Below are 13509 nucleotides of genomic sequence, written 5' to 3'. Positions count from 1 at the left end.
TGTGGTCACAAGATCCCACAATCATAAGTTAAAGAAAGAAGGGAAAACGAAACAGAAAGACAAATGAGTTGAGGTTTTGTCAACTGACAGCCAGTTTGATGGAATGGCACAGGAAAAACCTGGTCAGGCGGAGATGTATAGTTCTGAAGGACTAACAGAGTTACAACCAAAAGATGAGACAATACAGGACTTATATCATAAGGCCTACTCAGAAAATGAATCAGAATGTCTTCCAGAATGTTATTACCTTAAGGATGGAATCCTAAGGTGGAAGTGGAGACCTTGGCAGGTTAGTGCAGCGGAGTAAGGGTTGGGCGTTCAGCAGATTGAGTTGCCTGTAGCATACAGACAGGAGGTATCATGAGTAGCACGTGAATCACCTGGACGAGGTCATTTCGGAGTGAGGAAGACTCAGGCTGAGATACGGGAGCACTTCTATTGGCCTGGATTACATAAAGATGTGGTTGAATGTTGCCGTACCTGTCAAATGGTAGGAAAGCCACAGGCAGTAATAAAAACAGCACCTTTGATGCTAATTCCCACTTTTGAAGAACCTTTCACATGAGTTTTGATTTCATTGTGTAGGTCCCCTCCCTAAAACCAAACGTGGGAACCAGTATTTGTTAACTGTGATAGATGAAGCATTTTCATTACGGAATATCAAGGCAAAACAAGGTTGTGGAGGAATTTCTTCACCCATTATGGCCTACCCAGGGAGATTCAGTCAGATTAAGAGTCTAATTTTACTGCCAAGACATTTAACAAGGTCATGGATAGTTTGGGCATCCAACACTTTAAATCCAATGTGTTCAATCCTGAATCCCAGGGAGCTTTGGAAAGGTGGCTTCAGACCCTAAAGACCATGCTGAGGGCTCATTGCCAGGATTACCCAAATGATTGGGATAAGGGTATTCTATTTGTATTGTTTGCCATTAGAGATGCTCTAAATGAATCAACTCAGTTCACTCTATTTGAATAGATATTCAGAAACAAAGAGGCCCTTTAAAATTAATCAAGGACAAGTTATTAAGTCTGAAGTCAGAGATCTCACTGTTGATTTATGTATCTGAGGTGAGAGAAAGATTAAACAGAGTAGATGAATTAGCGAGACAGCATTTGAAAGTGGCACAGCACATAATGAAGCAGAAAGCAGATAAGAAATCTAAAATTTTTGTGTTTGCCTCTGGGGATATTGATGTTGTTACTCATGGTAGGAGATCCCTTCAAAACAAGGTTCAGTGGTCCCTATTGGATTGAGAAGAAGTTAAGTCAGGTGAATTATCCGGTAAAGATGCCAGACAGGAAAAAAAGAATTATCGGGTATGTCATGTGAACATGCTGAAACCTTACTACAACAGGGAAAGGGAACCAGAAAAACAGGTATTAGATACTGCCACTCAGTGAAGAATCAAATCCAAATGATATGGATTTTGATGTGCCTCAGAATAAATCAAATAATGAGGAAGTCCTGAAAGAATGGGATAGGGTAGTAAGCTATCTATCTTGGGAACAGAGAATTGAATTGAAAGGCTGTTGCAGTAGTATGAGGACATATGTAGCAATAGAATGGGGAGGACTAATACCATAGTACAACAGGTTGATGTAGGGAATGCTGTTCCAATAAAACAACATCCTTACAGGCTTAATCCTCTCAAAGCAGCACAGGTATAGAAGGAAATGGAAGCAATACTCCAAGAAGACAACATCAAGCTAAGTCAAAGCAACTGGAGTTCACCAACCATGTTGATTCCCAAACCTGATGATACTCAACGAGTCTCCATAGGTTATCGGAAGGTTAACATCATAATTAAATCAGACTCATACCCAATTCTAAGATTGTGTGGAAAAAGTTGGACAAGCCACTCACATCACAAAGTTGGACTTACTTCACGGTTATTGGCACATACCTTTGTCGGAGAGAGCGAAAGAAATGTCTAATTTTATAACTACAAATGGGCCATATATTTGGTTTGGAATGAAGAATGCACTAGCCACATTTTAAAGACACATGAACAGAGTTGTGGCAGGATTGACTAATTGTATTTTACAGATGACTTATCCACCCTTAGCCATTCATGGAAAGATCTACATGGAGCATTTGGCAGAGCTTTTTGAGACACTACAGAAGGCGAAGCTGGTCATAAATTTAACAAAGACAGAATTTGCGAAGGTGGAAGTGACGCCTTGAGGACACAATATCGGACACACACAGATGGATGACACCGAGGAGCGTGAAGACAAAGGCCATCGAGAAATTTCCAAGACCATCCTTGAAGAAGGAAGTGCTGCAAATTTTGGGACTGAGTGGATTCTACAGGAAATTACTACCAAACCGTAGTAGTGTGATGGCACCGCTGACAGATTTGCTAAAGAAGAACACAAAATTCCAGTGGACAGACCAATGCCAAGAGGCATTTGAGAATTTAAAAGCAATCTTAACCACCACACCAGCTTTAGCCATGTCAGATTTCTTAAAGTCCTTTCAAGTTGCTATCAACACAAATGAAGTAGGGGGTTGGAGCTCTGTTGTCACAGGAAGATAATTGTGGAATTGAAAGGCCAATTGGTTATTTTTCAAAGAAACTCAATATCCACCAGAAAAAAAATTCAACCCGTTAAAGAGTTATTGCGTTTGGTACCAGCCTTACAACATTTTAATGTTTACATTGCAAACAATGTATCCAAGATGGCTGTGTACACCGATCACGACACTTTGACATTTTCGGAAAGATTTAAAGATAAGAGCACCAGGCTATTTCACTACAGTCTTATGTTACAAGCATTTAATTTACAGACTGTACATGTTACAGATCGTGAAAATATTATTGTGCATGTGTTATCGTGGGTTTAAAAGAAAAATGTGTAAATAAGATAGAAACGGTACTATTCAATGTTCTATATGTGTATATAGAATTAGTAGGAAACGTGTAACTTTAGACTAATGACCAATGTATCTAGTAATAATAATAGGCAGCAGCAGAAAGACAGAGGTTATGAAATTGAAACATTGTATCAAAAAGCTATCCTGTTAACAGGCAAAACAGCATTTTTATCAAGACAGGGTTTTCAAGTTAGCCAATTAATTTAAACCAGGCCCGAAGTACCAAAACCCAATTTAATTTAAATCTGATGGTTCTGACAAGCTAGAACCAATCCAATGTAAGCGATTGATAGGTCATAGAGGGTATAAAAGAAGAGGCCACTTCAAAATCAGGCTGAGAGTGAACTGCCATCTGAAGAGAAACTCACTGGCTCTCACAGAAATCTCTAATCTCTCAGAGTAAGCACCATCTAAATAATGGTACTCAACTAATTTTACTGACACAAGAATTTGACGGAGAAAGCTGTGGTCGAATGGAAGATAGTGAAGAGGGCAAAAAACATTCTGGAAGACTTGTCCTGGCTGTGATTTTGAGACAATGTTTTAATTTATTTTTTTCTTATTACTTTGCTTTATATAAATGGGACTCATATTTATTGAAACCACACACCATTAGAATTTTGTTTCATTCAGGAAAAGTTAGTAGTGGGGGGAATTGTTCAGTTTGTTAGTAGTTCTACTAATTTTTACACTGTTAAGAGTTAGGTAAATAAATTGTTACTTGTTGCTTATAAAGTTAGCATCAAGAAGTTTCTTTCATTTAACCAAGCCCTTTGTAGCACTTAACACTGAAAATTTACAAGCACCCACTCACCAATCTACACTTTCCCTTTTCCATACATAATTGAACTCTGATCATCCTCAGTTTATTCACATCACTTATACACTGGGACTTCAAAGACACGGGCCTCTTGAACATTGCTCAATTTTTGCAGCAGAATATAATACCATGCCATAAATGAATTAGTTAGATTTTATTGTCACATGTACTCAAGTACAAAAATACAGAAAGGAAGCATATTATTAAGCTGGAAAGCGTTGAGAAGAGATTCACCAGGATGTTGCCAGAATTGGAGGGTTTGAGTTATGGGGAGAGGCTGGATAGGCTGGGACTTTTTTCTCTGAAGCATAGGAGGTTGAGAGATGACCTTATAGATGTTTATAAAATCATGAGGGGCAGAGATGAGGTGAATGACAAGGGTCTCTTCCCTCGGGTGGGGGAGTTCAAGACTAGGATCTTCAAGTCAAGGTGAGAGGAGAAAGATTTAAACAAGATGAGAGGGCAATTTTTCTTTTACACAGAGTGATTCATGTGTGGAATGAACTTCCACAGGAAGTGATGGCTGTGGGTACAGTTACAATGTTTAAAAGATATTTGGATAAGTTCTTGAATAGGAAATGTTTGGAGGGATGTGGGCCAAGTGCAGGCAGGTGGGACTGGTTTAGTTTGGGATTATTGTTGGCGTGGACTGGTTGGACTGAAGAATCTGTTTCCGTGCTGTATGACTCTGTGCGTCCATGACTCTAGAAATCCCCCAAACGCCAAAGCAGAAAATGCTGGAGAAATGCGGGAGACCTCGCAACAACCGTTCTGAAGAAGAGTCAAGTTGGACGTGAAACATTAGTTCTGCTTCTCTTCTCCACATGTGCAGCCAAACCTGTTGAGTTTCTCTCACACCTTCCGTTTTTATTTCAGATCTCCATATCCTTCGCTTTTGTTTTCGATGTGCTCCCAGAGCCCATATCCCACCAGAAGGCAGAGCCTTACATGAAGGTAAAATGTGTGAGTATGGCACATGTCAACTATCAATTGAAAGCACAAACTTTTACTATAACAGAACATTTGAAAAAGGGATCCAACAGACACAAATCCTCAACAATAAATACAGTAAAAATAATAAATAGAATGGTATAATTTATCATGTGGGAAATTGAATTCAAGAATAGGTTATTCTTCAATTATGCGGGGAATTGATGACAGCGCATCTGGAGTACTTTGCAAAGGTCCCAGCTAACATTATTATTGATTTAATCTGATTTGATTTATAATTGTCACCTGTACCTAGGTACAGTGGAAGGCTCCGTTTTGAGTGTGACACAGGAAGATCATACCGTATCATGTACATGAAGGTAATAGAACAAAGTTACCATTGCAGAGAAGGTGCACAAGCAGCAAGATCAACATTAAATTTAAAATTTGAGATGTACGTTCAGAAATCGAATAACAGTCAGGAAGAAGCTCTACCTGAATCTGTTGGCACAGGGAAGAAACTGTGGGTACGTGTATTTATGCTTTTGCATGTTCTGTCTGACTGAAGAGATCGGAAGAGATTATAACCAGGGTGGAAGAGGTCTTTGATGTTTGCTGTCTTCCTGACGCAGCGAGAAGTGTAGACAGAGTTAATGGGTGGAATGTTGGCTTGTGAGATGGACTGGGCAGTGTTCACAACTCTCGGTAGTTTCTTACAGTCCTGGGCAAAATAGTTGCCGTACCAAGCCAAGATGCATCTGGGTAGAATTCTTTCTATGGTGCATCTATAAAAATGGGTAAGTATCTTTATAGACATGTCGAATTTCCTTAGCCTCCTGAGGAAGTAGAGACATTGTTGTGCTTCCTTGACTGTCGCATCAACATGTGTGGACCAGGAAGATTGTTGGTGAGCATCAGTCCCAGGAAGTTGATGCTCTCGACCATTTGCACCTCAGCTCCATTGATGCAGATAGGGGCATGCCCTCCACGCTGCTTCCTGAAGTCAAGTTGGGCAAGTTAGATCCTGGATTGAAACCTGGTTTGACAGATCATGTTTCACTTTGTTTTTTGTTTGAAACCAAATGATCTTTTGCTGAAATATGAGCACATAATGCTGAAAATTTTGTTCTAACAAGACAACAGAAGCTTATTAACAAAAAAGATGTTGATAAATGAAAATTAACCAGATATCTACTCAAAGTAGTAATTCAAGGAACTTTAACTACACAGTAAAAGCCCACTCCCATTATCACATATGCTCCTTTACAAATCAAAAAGAATAACAGCTTTTATACAGTAACCAAAGGAGACTTTGCGTTGTACCTGTCAATACTACGCATACAGTACTCATACTAGAGTTTCTAACACCTTGTGATTTTAACTCCGAGTGGATCTGCAAATCAATTCTTCCTGAAGCTATTAGATAACTATGCCTAAACGTTCTCAGCTTGAAGTAATCTCTTCAGGGTTTTATCACTAACACTTCTGGCCTGGGACTGACATTAACACTTTACTCCAAAGTTAAGCTCATTTCTCTGCATCCTTCCATTCTGAGAAGCTCTGGATTGTATCTTCATCCAAGGGCTTTGCAGGATCACCTAAAACTAAAGGTCGAACAAAATAATCCCTCTAAGCAATGTAAGTTTTCCTTCAGCATAAAGGAAACCAAATTTCAGAACTCTCCGACAAATTTCTTGGCCTCATTATGTGTCTTGCTGGGTCACAAAAAAGGTATAAAATAAACAAAAATCCAAAACATCCATTAATTCTCGAAACGGTTTTAAAAGGAATTAAAAAAACAGGAAGACTAATAGGTTGGTTATCAACATCAGACCCACAAAAATCCCGCATTATTAAATCATAAATCAAAACCCCAAAAAATTATATCAACAATCCTGAAAGGGTTAAGAAAGGATCTACGAGGATGTTGCCAGGGTTGAAGGGTGTGAGTTATAGTGAGAGTCTGAATAGGCTGGGGCTATTTTCCCTGGAGCATCGGAGGTTGAGGGTGACATTATAGAAATTCATAAAATCATGAGGGACATGGATAGGGTGAATAGCCAAAGTCTTTTCCCCAGGGTAGGGGAGTTGAAAACTAGAGGGTGTAGGTTTAAGGTGAGAGGGGAAAGATGTAAAAGGGACCTATGGGGCAATGTTTTAATGCAGAGGGTGGTGCGTGTGTGGAATGAGCTGCCAGAGGAGGTTGGTACAATTACAACATTTTAAAGGCACCTGGATGGGTATATAAATAGGAAGGGTTTAGAGGGATATGGGCCAAATGGAACTAGATTAATTTTGGGTATCTGGTCTCTACCGCACATCCCTATGATTCTAAGATATATAAGGTGGAGAAGGAAGACACATTCTTTCAAACCTTTTAATCTTTCACTTGGAGGACAATTTGCAAGAACTACCAGGACTATGCTGTACGGGAAGAGAGTTTCTTTTCAGCAGCACTCAGATTCTACATTACTGACTGATGATTTGTAAACAGTGATTTGTTACAGTTCATTCAGGGAGTCAGATGTTGTAGCAACGTATGTTTTATCAATCATGGAATCCCAACAGTGTGGAAATAAGCCATTCAGCACATTAAGTCCGTATCATCTCTCTGAGGATCATCCCATTCAGACCCACACCCCCCCCCCTCCCCCCATCATTCTTGTAACCCTAGATTTCCCATGGCTAACCTACCTAGCCTGCACATCCCTGGATGTTATGGGCTATTTAGCATGGCCAATCCACTTAACCTGCACATCTTCGGACTGTGGGAGGAGATCCATGCCGATCTGGGAAGAACGAGCTAGCTCCACACAGTGAGGATGGATTTGAACCTGGGTCCCTGGCACTGTGAGGCAGCAGTGCTAACCACTGAGCCACCGTGCTACCCCAAATGGGTTTTGTAGTGTGGAGCATTGGTCCAGGACGGTAGAGGCTCCAACGTTCTTCCCAAGTAACAAATATCTTGTGGAGTTGATGGGCTAGTGGTATTATCACTAGATTTATGTGGAGTTACGGGGAGAGGGTGCGGGTCTGGGCGTGGGTGGGATGCTGCTCAGATGGTTAGTGCAGACTCGATGTGTCGAATGGCCTGTTCCTGCTCTGGAGGGGTTCTATGATTCTATTAATCCAGAGACCCACGTAATATCCTGGGAACCTGGGTTCAAATCCTGCCATGGCAGATAGTGGAATTTGAATTCAACTTTAAGTGAAAAATTGAAATTAAGAGTCTAATGATGACTTGTGAACTGTCCTTAATTGTCATGGAAAGTACATCTGTTTCACTAAGGAAGGGAAACAGTCAGTCTTACCTCGTCTGGCCTACATGTAATTCCAAACCATCAGCAATACAGGTGACATCTGACTGCCCTCTGGGCAATTAGGGATGGATGACCCAGACAGAGATATCTGCATCCCATAAGCAAATAAAAAAAACCCACTTTTGCTGACTGGGTCTAGATCCATAAAAGCTACCACAATCTCTCTGCAGACGTATCTCCATTCTCACCCAGTGTTCTTTCTAACTGCACCTGTTTGCCTTCCTCCATTTCTGTCGTGCCATTTTGTATCAAAAGTTCCTGTTATACATTTGTTGGTCCACATTTACACTGGAAACAGAGAGAATGTAATCAGACTTCTCAGGATGCAATTACTGTACAAAAACAGAAATCACTGGTGAAACTCAGTCGGTCTGGCAGCACCTTTGGGGGCAAGGCAGACTTGACATCTGAATCCAGGGACCCACCTTCAGGTGTCCTGTTTTTGTTTCAGATCCACAGCATCTGGAGTTTTGTAGTTCTACTTTAATGCAGTTATATTCTGCCTTGCAGACAGTATGGCTTGGGAAAGGGGACCACATTCCATCTGTACCACTCAGTCCAATTATCTATCATCATGTAACCCAATGTTGCTTGAAGGCATCAGTCATCTGTTCCCACCTGCAGTGACCAGTACATAATAACATGGATAACAGGTCAGTCTGACCATCGTTCCATTTCCTCATTGTCTTTTAATCTTCCCTGAAACGAGTGAATTTGGAATTCTTCCTAGACATCCCCTTCATTAACAAGAGCATTCTTTTAACGTGAGAAAATGCAGACAGTTAAGTTGCTGTGAACTCAGAGACAGAAAGACAGAGAGAGTGAGGAAACAACTTGTGGCAGTTCTAACAGAATAAAACATTGCAACGATTTTCCACAGGAGCGTTATAAAACAAAGCCTGACACTGAGTCGCAGAAGCAGATTATCAGAGGCAATGACCAGAAACTTGTTCAAATAATTTTGATCCCTGTCTTAAAGAAGGGAAAGTGAGATTGAGATTCAGTTGTAGAGTCCGTGGTCAAGGCAACTGGAGAAGCAGCCACCATTGGTGATTAAAATCCAGAATGCACAAACAGCTGGAATTAGAAGGGCTCAGCAATTCCACAAAGTTAGAGTCATAGACACATATGGTGCAGAAGCAAAGCCTTTGGTCCAAACAGTCTACGTTGACCATAACCCCAAACTAAACTAGTCCCACCTGCCTGCACGCAGCTCACATCCTTCCAAACCTTTCCTATTCATGGATGTGAGTTTGCTCGCTGAGCTGGTAGGTTAGTTTTCAGACGTTTCGTCACCATACTAGGTAACATCATCAGTGAGCCTCTGACAAAGCGCTGGTGTTATGTCCCACTTTCTATTTATCTGTTTAGGTTTCCTTGGGTTGGTGATGTCATTTCCTGCGTTGGTGATGTCATTTCCTGTTCTTTTTCTCAGGGGATGGTAGATTGGTTCCAAATCAATGTGTTTGTTGATGGAGTTCCAGTTGGAATGCCAGGCTTCTAGGAATTCTCGTGCGTGTCTCTGTTTGGCTTGTCCTGGGATGGATGTGTTGTCCCAATCAAAGTGGTGTCCTTCCTCATCTGTGTGTAAGGATACGAGTGATAGTGGGTCATGTCTTTTACCTAGGTCATGTTACCTCGAACGGTGACGAAACGTCTGAAAACAAACCTTCCAGCTCAGCAAGCAAACTCACATCCAGAATCTCAACCTGAGCTACAAATCTTCTCAAAACTCGCTTTCCTATTCATGTACTTATCCAAATAACTTTTAAACGCTGTAACTGTACCTGCACCCACCACTTCCTCTGGAAATTCATTCCACACAAGAATCCCTCTTGTGGAAAAAAGTTGCCCGTGTCTTTTTAAAATCTTTGTCCCCTTGCCTTAAAAATATGCCCCCTAGTCTTGAAATCCCACAGCCCAGGGAAAAGACACCTGGAATTCACCTTGTCTATACCCCTCATGATTTTATAAACCTCTACCAGGTCAGCCCACAACCTCCAAAGCTCCAGCGAAAAAAGTTCCAACTTATCCAGCCTATTCTTATAACTCAAACTCTCCATTCCTGGCAACATCCTGGTAAATCTTTTCAGAACCCTCTCCAGTGTAGTAATATCCTTCTTATGGTTTCGTATTATCCTTCTTATAACAGGGTGACCAGAGCTAGATACAGTACTGCAGAACAGGCCTCATTGTCATCCTGTATAACTTCAACATGACGTCCCAACTGCCATATCCAAAGGCCTGAGCAGTGAAGACAAGCGTGCTAAATGCCTTCTTCACCATCCTGCCTACCTGTGAAACAAACTTCAAAGAATTATGTACCTGAACCTTTAGGTTTCTCTATCCAAGTAAGGCCATACTTTTATTTGTAAAAGTACTGCCCTTGTTTGCTTCAGTAAGGAGGGCTGAGGCCAGGGATGGATATGAAAACAAGGATTGAGAATTTTAAAAACGAGATGTTGCTCAACAAAAAGTTGATGTAGGGTGTAGGAGCTGCTGCAAGTTAAGGTCCTGGCAACGTCCTAAGAATCTTTTCTGAATCCTCTTAAGATTCTCAGTAGCCTATAGGAGGGAGAACCCAATTTCATACAATACTCCAAATGTGGCCAAACCAATGTCCTGTACAGACGCAACATGACCTCCCAACTCCTATACTCAATGCACTGACCAATAAAGGCAACCAAACATCTTCTTCACTATGGTATCTACCTGTAACTCCACTTTCAAGGAACTATGAATCTGCACTCCAAACACAAAAGAGTAAAATAAAAGAGTTTTTTTCAGTAACACTCCCCATTAAGTGTATAAGTCCTGCTCTGATTTGCCCTTCCAAAATTCAGCACCTCACATTTATCTAAATTAAACTCCTGTCACTCCTTGGTCCAACGGTCCCACTGAGCAAGATCCTGCTGTACTCTGAGGTAATCTTCTTTGCTGTCCACTACAGCTCTAATTTTGGGGTCATCTGCAAATTTACTAACCATACCTCCTGTGTTCTCATTCAAAGCATTTATATACATAATGAAAAACAGTAGATCCAGCACCGAGATAACAAAGTGTAGAGCTGGATGAACACAGCAGGCCAAGCAAAATCTTAGGAGCAGAAAAGCTGACATTTTGGGCCTAGACCCTTCCAAAACATCAGCTTTTGTGCTCTTAAGATACTGCTTGGCCTGCTGTGTTCATCCAGCTCTACACTTTGTTATCTCGGATTCTCCAGCATTTGCAGTTCCCATTATCTCTGACCCAGCACAGATCCTTGTAGCAGACTGCTGGTCACCAGTGTCTAGTCTGAAAAGCAACCCTCCACCACCATCCTCTGTCTGCTACCTTCAGGCTAGTTCTGTACCCAAACAGCTATCCAAATGGTATTCCATGTGATATAACCTTGCTAACCAGTCTACCATGAGGAACCTCAAACACCTTATTGAACCCATATAGATCACATTCAAAGCTCTGCCCTCATCAGTTCTCTTCACTACTTCTTCAAAAATCTCAATCAAGTCGGTGAGACACGATTTGCCATGCCAAAGCCATGTTGACTATCCCTAATCAGTCCTTGCCTTTCCAAATACATGTAAATCCTGTCCCTCAGGATTCCCTTCAACAACCTGCCCACCACCGATGTGGGACACACCCGTCTATAGTTCCCTGGCTTTTCTTTACTACTTTTCTTAAATAGTGGCACCACATAAGCAAACCTGCAGTCTTCCAGCACCTCTCACCACTCACCTGTGGCTATCGATGATACAAGTATCACAGTAAGGGGCCCAGCTATCTCTTCCCGAGCTTCCCACAAAGTTCTAGGGTACATCTGACCAGGTCCTGGGGATTTATCTACCTTTATGCATTTTAAAACTTACAGCACCTCCTCCTCTGTAAAACGGACATTTTTCAAGATGTTGCAATTTATTTACTCATGTTCTCTATTTTCCATATCTTTCTCCACAGTAAACACTGTTGCAAAATACTCTTATTATCTCCCCCGTCTCCTGCGGTTCCACACAAATGCAGCCTTGGGGCCCTATTTTTTCCCTAGTTACTCTTTTCTCCTTAACGTATTTGTAGAATCCCTTTGGATTCTCCTTAACCCTATTTGCCAAAGTAATTTCATGTCTGTTTTTTGCCCTCCTGATTTCTCTCTGAATTATACTCCAGCTCCTTTGTACTCTTCTAGGGATCCCTGCTGTATCTCCCTGACATATGCCGATTTTCTGCAGCACTTTCTGGTTTTACTTCAGATTTCCAGTATCCACATTATTTTATTTCTATTAAGGAGTGAAGGGCGGGGCCAGCATTTCTGGGCCGGAGCTAGAGTCTCCATGGTTACGTGGAGCAGTCCCTCTTCCGAAGCTACACTGGCTCTAAACCCCACCTCTTCTTTCATTACATTGATGACTGTAACAGCGTCGCCTCATGCTCCCACAAGGAGCTTGAACACTTCATCCACTTCACCAACACTTTCCACCCCAATCTTAAGTACACCTGGACCATCTCTGATAACTTTCTCTCCTTCCCGGACCTCTCTGTTTCCATCTCTGGCAACCACCTGGAAACCAATATCCATTTCAAGCCCACCGACTCCCACAGCCACAGAGAATACACATCCTCCCACCCATCTTACTGCAAAAATGCATTCCGCTACTCCCAATTCCTTTGCCTCCAGCGCATCTGCTCCCAGGATGAGGCATTCCACTCCCGAACATCTCCGATGTCCTCGTTTTTCAAGGACTGCAACCTCCGCACCCCCCCCCCCCCGCCCAGTGGTCCAAAGTGCCCTTGACTGTGTCTCCCGCATTTCCCGCAACTCATCCCTCACACCCCATCCCCGCAATAACAACCAAAACAGAATCCCCTCGTCCTCATGTACCACCCCACCCACCTCTGGATACAACGCATCATCCTCCGAGACTTCCGCCATCTGCAATCCGATCCCACCACCAAAGACATTTTTCCATCCCCACCCTTGTCTGCCTTCCGGAGAGACCACTCTCTCCTTGTTCGCTCCACACTCCCCTCCAACCCCACCACACCCCGCACTTTCCCCTGCAACCCCAGGAAGTGCTACACTTGTCCCCACACCTCCCCCCTCACCCCCATCCCAGGCCCCAAGAAGACTTTCCACATCAAGCAGATGTTCATCTGTACATCTGCCAATGTGGTATACTGTATCCATTGTACCCGGTGTGGCTTCCTCTACATTGGGGAAACCAAGCGGAGGCTTGGGGACCGCTTTGCAGAACACCTCCGCTTGGTTCACAATAAACAACTGCACCTCCCAGTCGTGAATCATTTCAACGCCCCCTCCCATTCCTTAGACGACATGTCCATCCTGGGCCTCCTGCAGCACCACAACGATGCCACCCGAAGGTTGCAGGAACAGCAACTCATATTCCACTTGGGAACCCTGCAGCCTAATGGTATCAATGTGGATTTCACAAGCTTCAGAATCTCCCCTACCCCCAACGCATCCCAAAACCAGCCCAGTTCGTCCCCTCCCCCCACTGCACCACACAACCAGTCCAACCTGTCTCTGCCTCCCTAACCGGTTCTTC

Source organism: Stegostoma tigrinum, chromosome 38 (genome assembly GCF_030684315.1).
Source record: "Stegostoma tigrinum isolate sSteTig4 chromosome 38, sSteTig4.hap1, whole genome shotgun sequence".
Taxonomy (NCBI): domain Eukaryota; kingdom Metazoa; phylum Chordata; class Chondrichthyes; order Orectolobiformes; family Stegostomatidae; genus Stegostoma; species Stegostoma tigrinum.
This window is presented reverse-complemented; position numbering follows the sequence as displayed.